The following is a 7,861-nucleotide window of genomic DNA, read 5'->3' on the forward strand; positions in this document are numbered from 1 at the left end:
GGGGCACTGTTAGGGAGTGTAGGGAGGGGGGGGGGGGCAGTGTGTGATGGGGCAATAGAGATGTGTGTGGTTTTGTTGGCTGGCGATGCAGTGTGCGTTGTGGTGGTAGGGCGTGCTGGAGTGTGGGGTATGGGCGTGTGGAGGGGGGCTGTATGTGTAGCTGCTTCCTCAGGCCGTTCAGCTCCTCTCTCGCACTCGGGGTGAAATCGGGGTGAAGTTAATGTCCATTGAGGGAGTGTGTTCAGTTAGGACCAGCGAGAATGGAGTGGGAGGAGTGGAGTGTTTAAAAAAGGGCTCTGCGACGTTGGCTGGGGATGTGTGCGAGGAGGGAGCTGAAAGAGCTAAACCAATAAAAACAGCAGTTGTAACTGCTTTGGCTGCACGCTGTGTCCTGCCTATTCCTTCCTGCCGAACGCATGTACAGCCGGCCGCTATTATATAAAGACAATGCGATGACATTATGTGCCAGTCAAAAAGAAACAGTCTTGAAGCCTTTCGTTTGCCATGTTGGTAAAACACTCACAAACTGATTGCATTTGTTCAGCAATGGATTCCCAACCATTCTCTTTTTTCTGCTGATCTTTATAATCCTGGTCCTGGTTTCTGTGCTGTGCTTAAAGTACAAAAAAAAAAAAAAAAAAAAAAACTTTAAAGGGTAGGTGTACTAAAGTGTTGCATCTGTCTCATTGCAAACTACATGCAAACCAATTGGAAGTGTAGCATGAAATGTATTCAAATGTATTTTAACTAATGCTTTGCAGCTGCAGTTCTTATTTTCTATTTAGCCTTAAATTAATATGTAATTCTGGGCGTTCCTGCAGAAATTCGCAAAAACAGGATGGAGATATTGCAAATGAGGGATCAAAATATTGTAATGAGATGTACTAACCCTGCGGGCAGTTGCGACACTTACAATTCCATCAATCTGTTAATAACTTTTGAAAGCATGCTTTAAACAGTCGCAATTGTTGCTGGCATTTCCCAGTCCACTTTTTCTCCTGTGTTGTCAGTTGTGCTCAATGCTTTTTTGAGACGAACAGCCAAGTACCTAATTTTCACTAAAGTCAGGGTGTACTTACAAGCCTTGAAAATTATTATTTTTTTTTTTTTTTTTTTTTTTTTTTTTTTTTAAAAAAAACAAACACTGGAACTAGATAACATTGTGTGTAACATTGTCTAGCTTCTAATTAACTACCAGTAGCCAACGTTGTACGTGCAGCCTAGCAGGATTTCTGTTTGTGTGTTCACGTTACGGTTAAAGTACAAAAAAAAAGTGCAAAGTATGATTTTGATTTACATATCTGGATGACTGTATAAAGTGCACCAAGTATTCTTTTGATTTTACTACTGTAATGTATAGACCTACTGTACAAAACCCATTAGTGTTACTTCAGTGCAATGATTCATATTTAAAATACACCAAGAACTAAATGTATGTGTGTGCGATTTTATTGTATTGTTTTTAAACCCGACACCTCCTTATGTCAGACAAACATATCCGGTTTAGCAAGGGACTACTGTGTGATTAAAAGAAGCTTTGAGGGGGTGAAGGTTGAGGCCCACTATAGAATATGCCTTTAATTTAAAAAAAAAATATATATAACAGTATTAAAATAGGTAAAATGAAGATGGAACAGAATGTATTGTACAGATGACGTTTACATTTAACAAAAACTATGCTATTTCGATTCTTGCTCTGTTGCATGTATAGACGTTATGCTTCGGGCACCTTCTGCTGCAGCAAACCACAACTCAACTGCTGCTATTTTATTTGAAAAAAATGTTGCACAACTCTCGCTAGAGATCTCACGAAGACGACGCAAATAATATTTAAATTAGCATACTGCGGCTCTCCATTAACATTTTTTCTTTGTACATGTGAAAATGTGCACTTTGCGAACTGTCGTAACGAAAATGCAAACTGTGGTATGTTTGCACTGCGACTGGACCGTCTTAGTACATCTACCCCTAAGTGTTTAAAAAAATAAGTAAATAAAAGTGTCAAGATTGCATCAGGGGTGATTTTAAAAACCCTTCATTACTAAAATCCCTTATCATTACTCAAATGCCATGTGGTGGAACAGCTGGCCTCTTCCCAAAAGATGTGCCAGCATTGCTTCAGGAGAATCCTGCCTAGTGAGTCAGTAACTGAGCTCCTGCTCTACTGCTAAAACAAGATGCCAGTCCAAGTGCTATTACCATTTGTGATTACTCGCACAGATTGCCCTTCTTTTATTTCCCTCCTGTACTGACTCATGTGTATACAAATTAAGACAGAGTAGAGAACGCAACTTTTAGAAAATGAAATCGCGGCCACCTCACCAGTCATAGCAATAACAACTGTAAAAACAAGGAAAACCATATTCGTCTTTAGGGTGCAATTAGTTATTTTCGATTCCAATGGGATTTTTTAATTAACCACTTATGTTGTAATACTTAAACATTAATTTGATAAACATTTCAACTTCAACTTATTTAATGTCTTCTAGTCAAACCACTTGTCAATTTTACTACAAAAGTTTCCTTTACTACATATATTATTAAATGTTTTTCCATTGAGAATTTATAATTGCTGTCTGAGCCAGGTGTGCCATGAGAAAGCGAAATGGAAATCACCAACACCCTGATGGTCACGTGCATATTGCGCTCCAACATTCAAGACAATTATCAATTACCAGGCATTGAAGATACTCTTTCTAATAAAGCAAATGGAAAAAAACAAGGGTTTTGCTCTCAACTTTGGTTCAATTGTGTTCTGACGTTAACTCCAAAGAGCCTGTCGTTGAACAGAGATAACACCACAATTAATATCACATACTGTATGCAGCCGTGTCTGTGTTTAGGCTAGATGGCGGCATGATTCACAAAGACGGTTTATAGGCCTCAATGAGCCAATTCTAAAAAGGGCACTTAAAGTTAGAGTAATGGATGGTGTTGACAACTAGGAAAAATCTAGATATTTACTATAAATAGCCATTTTTCAACCAGTTTACTATATCTCATAAATGCTGTCATATGTTACCAATACAATAGAAATGCTTTTCTCAATTGTTTGTTAGAGGCGGGTACGAAGATGGGGCTGATCTCATTTTCAAGCGGTTATATTAGATTAAAACATCCAATAGTATTACTAGTATTAATAGTATTTTGTTATTTATTAGAACACCATGCGGGTATTGTAAAGCATGGTTTGCTGTAGATCATGTGTTACGGCTTGAAGCAAAGCTACACAGCATTAATGGATGGTGGAAACATTTAGCATGCACAACCAAAGAACGCACTTACATAAAAGTACAGTATTTAAAAGAAGAGAACTGGGATAGGATGGAACATCTCGTTTTCAATAATAATCCTGTAGCTCGCTCAATCTGTTCTCATCAACTGAGTCCGAAAGTGTTAAAACTGTATACACGAAACACACTGTAGAATTAAAATGTATTGGTAATCATATGAAAGAAAATGTGCTGGTAATGTTAAACCGGTTTGTGGGAGGTGACTTTGGTATAAGGTAGCTCCACTTGGCCTTAGGCTTAGCATGATTGAAGAGATAAAGCATGTGCAAGAAAGCTGTTGCACTTGACGGGAATAACAGCTGAAAAACACATTTATATTATAACTAGTAAGATAAAACAAAAATAGTCATGTACACTCTACGCATACCAGAGTTAAATTCCTAATACCTCCAGATCATCTCTGTTAATACTAGTGGCACATATTGTATCTAAACAATGATGTTCAAGTAGAAGTTAATGTGGGAATTTGAAACTAATACATGGTATTGTTGCATTTTTGTCTCATCCTTAGCGTAACAGAGTCATTAATTCTATGTTTACCTTTGTTTTTAAACATTATAACACTACCCTGCAAATGACATGGGATACAATGTAAATGATTAAATGAAACAACTTTAATAGTAATTATTTCATTTCTGGCCATCACTTGTAGTAAAAACTTCCATTTTATAGACTCTTGTCCTTTGTTAAGGCGGTGACCCAGTGCCATAAGTACTGGCGGTTCCTTTAGTGAGGCAACTTCCAGTTATTGTACTGCTGTATCTAGATCTGTCTCTGATTATTAAGAGCCTAAATAGTTTTCACTGTGGAATGATATGAGAAACTTTACAACAGTTGTTTTAGTGCTCTAGTTTTGAAATAAAAAACGTCTTTAATTTGGGAAGTCTGTCATTGCGCATAACCATGTACAGCGTACCTTCTGCTGCTAGCATCTTCAGTGTCAGTGGCTGTTTTAACCTGAACAGTGACCACACAGAAACCATAAGGGGTACAGTATGAAAGCTTGGGTAAATAGTGTAATGACTTACATAGTAAGTACAGACTGTTGAATTTAACATTGTACTCAATTAGAGTTCTGTCACAGATGTATCTAGCACAGATGACACTCAATAATTAGAACAATACAAACCACTAAATATTAAGCTTTGATGTCACTAATCAGGCTTCTGGTAAGAGTTAGCATTACTGGGGTTATATGTAAATAATGGGACCAAGCCTACATTCTTACTGTCTATAAATAATACTGACTAATGTCTTTTGGAGCGAGTTTGAATAATACCAAGGAGCAGGGTGAAGGGGGTTTTGCAAACGGCAGTGTGTCTCAATGAAATGTAAACATACAGCTTGCATTAATGTCAAGCTATTTTAAGATTTTCTAATGGAGGACACTGGGCCAGTAATGATCGTAATGCCTTAAACAATGACAATATTTCTACTTAATGCACACATGTTACGGATATCAAAAAAGCCACTGCGAGTTAATAAACTGCACCAATTGAGAGGAATGATAGTTCCTTGCGCCAAGTTATCTGCAAGAACTGCCAGAGACTTTCTATACAGCAAGGATAGTTTACATGTTTTCAGGGTATTGCTGCAGCAAAAGTCAGCCAAAAGCACCATTTTACTTTTAATTTGTAGTTCCCAACACTCTTAAAAGAAAAAGGAGAAATACGTCATCAAATTAAGGTGTCTTTCTCCCAATTTTTGCAGACCCCATGCATATGTATAGTATGGAACATCTGAGTTTAATGACAATTAACTTGTTTAGTCAACATGGAAATGTACTAAGGAACACACTTATTGTGACGTCTATATAATTTACATGAAATTATTTGTTTTAAAATTGAACACTTGCCTGTAAAAAATATTTTATATAATATAAAAAAAAAAGGTCTAGCATGCATGGGAATTGAAACTATAACCTTCAGTTTGAAAGTGTGTTGTGTTACTGCCATCAATGCTACACAATTAGTTGAGAAAAATAGGTATTTTGAAAGATGAAAATAGTCATCTGAGAATTCTCTGGGCTTTGTTATTATTTTTTGGAAGATTTATTCAAGTCATCTCATCATTCTGAGATTCTGATCGTGATTTCCTGTCAGTGTAACGCTTATTGTGGTCCTGTGACAAGATGACAGAGGGCTGAGGCTCAGAGACAATGTAAAGGCAAAAAAATAAAATAATCAAACAAAAAGGGCACAAGGGCCAACAAAAAGAAGTTAGAATACAAATAACCAAAGTGAACTTACAAAACAAATGGTCAAGTTCCCAGGTTCTTCAACACCAAACAATAAAACAAAAAAAAAAAAAGGCCGCCTTTCTTCACAAACACAAAACTTCTCAAAACCAAGCACTCCCAAACAGAAAAAAACCTCCAGTCAGGCCCGCTCCCCTGGCTTTTATCCCCTGTGGCTGGAGCCCAATTGATCAATAATGACTAATCATTCAATTAGAGCTCCAGCCACATTCTCACATGTTTTCCTGGCAGGGAGAAATTTAACCCCCTCCCTGCCAGTTCCAAACACGTTCATATAGACGGTGCAGTTCCCCGTCACAGGTCCCTATTGGCGCAAGGAAGTATGGTTTCCTATTGATACTGGGTGATGAGAGTAACGCTATTTGTGGTCCCCACTGGACAAAAATGAAAGTTAATTTCTGAGAATTAGCTATGCTGAAGGATAGCCTATATATTTGGTAAAAGTAAAACATAAATATTGAAGTAAATGAACACATAAATCTATACATAAAAATGCATTTCTTTATCTATCTTGATATTTATTTATTTTTCACTATCAGATATAAACACTGCCATTTGACACTGTATGAAACGAAAATACTCATCAGTTCTTGTTCAATTGTATATATTTGTGAAGATTTTTGAATGTAAAGGTCGTCATGCTTTCATATTATATTTTTACTTTCAAATTAAAAAAAAAATATTGTAACGACCCGGACAATTGCTTTGTTGCAGGACTTGTTGCCTGTTCAGTTGGTCTAGTCTGTCTTTTATGTTACATGTCTTGTAAGGGGAACGGGTCATACCTTTACTTAGCATGGAAAGGGGGAGTGAGTGAATGAGTGGGGAGAATGTGTGTTGCTGTTTTCGGGGGTTGCAGAGCATGGATGTGACTGGTTGATGAGCCAGATAGCAGCAGGAGGTTATATAATAAGGGGTGCATGAGATTGAGGACTGGAGAAAGTCCACGCTGAACTTGAATGAGAAACTGTGGGTGCGACTGAGCGAGTGTGTGAGCTGTGACAGCAGAGAATATGCAGTGAAAGTGCCAAGACTAAAATGTAGGGTTATTATTTTGGTGCCCTGAATTCTGGCCCCTGACAGGAATTCTCTGTAGTTTCAAATCTGAAACAAAAACACCAAGTTATCCAAATTACCCAGCCATTTCAAGTGGAGATATCAAAAACACAAGAAGCTTCAGGAAACCATTGGGGCAACCTTGCCCAGCTCAAAGAAAATAGGCACAACTGTAAAACTGAAGGGGGCCAAGGTTGCCCCAATTGTTTCTACTAACTTGGCTTGTGTTTTTGATGCAAGTTCGATCCGCTTTTATTGTGTCTGAAAAACACAAGCCAAGTTAATAGAAACTAGTCAGTATAGAAGTCAATGGGAAATAAAAAAGATTTGGATCATGCTCCACTGATCCGTAATTATGATCCAATCCTGGAGCTGCACACACCTTAACTGACCAATGAGAAGTGAACATGTGCGGCGCGTAGTTTAAATACCCTGACTGACAAATCTGTGTATAGCCTGAGATCACAGTAATGTTGGGGAAAAATGGCAAACAGATGAACAAAGATAGAGGAGGATGCACTACATTGCTGTATTCAAAACCCAGGAAAATGGTTTCAGTTTGTAATTCATCATAGCTTGTGTTATTTAATGATGTTATCACACTAAGGTTTCTCTTACAGTTTAACTTTGTTTTAAATTGAAACAGTAAACTTAAAACAGCAAAATGACCTTTGTGCAAATAAATATAGACATCAATATAAACTAAACGCATTACCAAGAACTTTTTACACAATTATTATATCAAATTAATCACTTATATTACTGATTTAGCTTGTTTAAATACATTGCGCAGATCTTTATTTATCAATGTTCCAAAAACTTACTCTGTCCCATTTTACTTAACATTTATAAACTGATAAATAAACAATTACCATAACGAACATTACCGTATTCATAGTAAAGTTGAGTTCTTATCTGTAAAGAAGAACACGTTTCAAGTTTGAAACTCATTGTCTGGAGCGTGGTGTTATTTACATTATCGTCGATACACTGAGGTTTGAAGTTCAGGCTACATCTGCATATTTTAATCTACATTATGCCACACTGGCTCTAGTGCTCAGTGCTGGGGCTCAGGGGCCGATTGTACTAAAGGGATCTGATCCTGGATCCAGGCTCTGACCTGAGTGGAGCTTCAGTGCTCTTCAAAGACTAAAGTCATGGCTTTGTAATTCCAGGACTCAGAAGACAACATTGTGTCAACAATTTACTGTTTTGAATGATTGTTGCAGGAATGTCTTTGGATCTGTTAATTTGA

Source organism: Polyodon spathula, chromosome 2, assembly GCF_017654505.1.
Source record: "Polyodon spathula isolate WHYD16114869_AA chromosome 2, ASM1765450v1, whole genome shotgun sequence".
Taxonomy (NCBI): Eukaryota; Metazoa; Chordata; class Actinopteri; order Acipenseriformes; family Polyodontidae; genus Polyodon; species Polyodon spathula.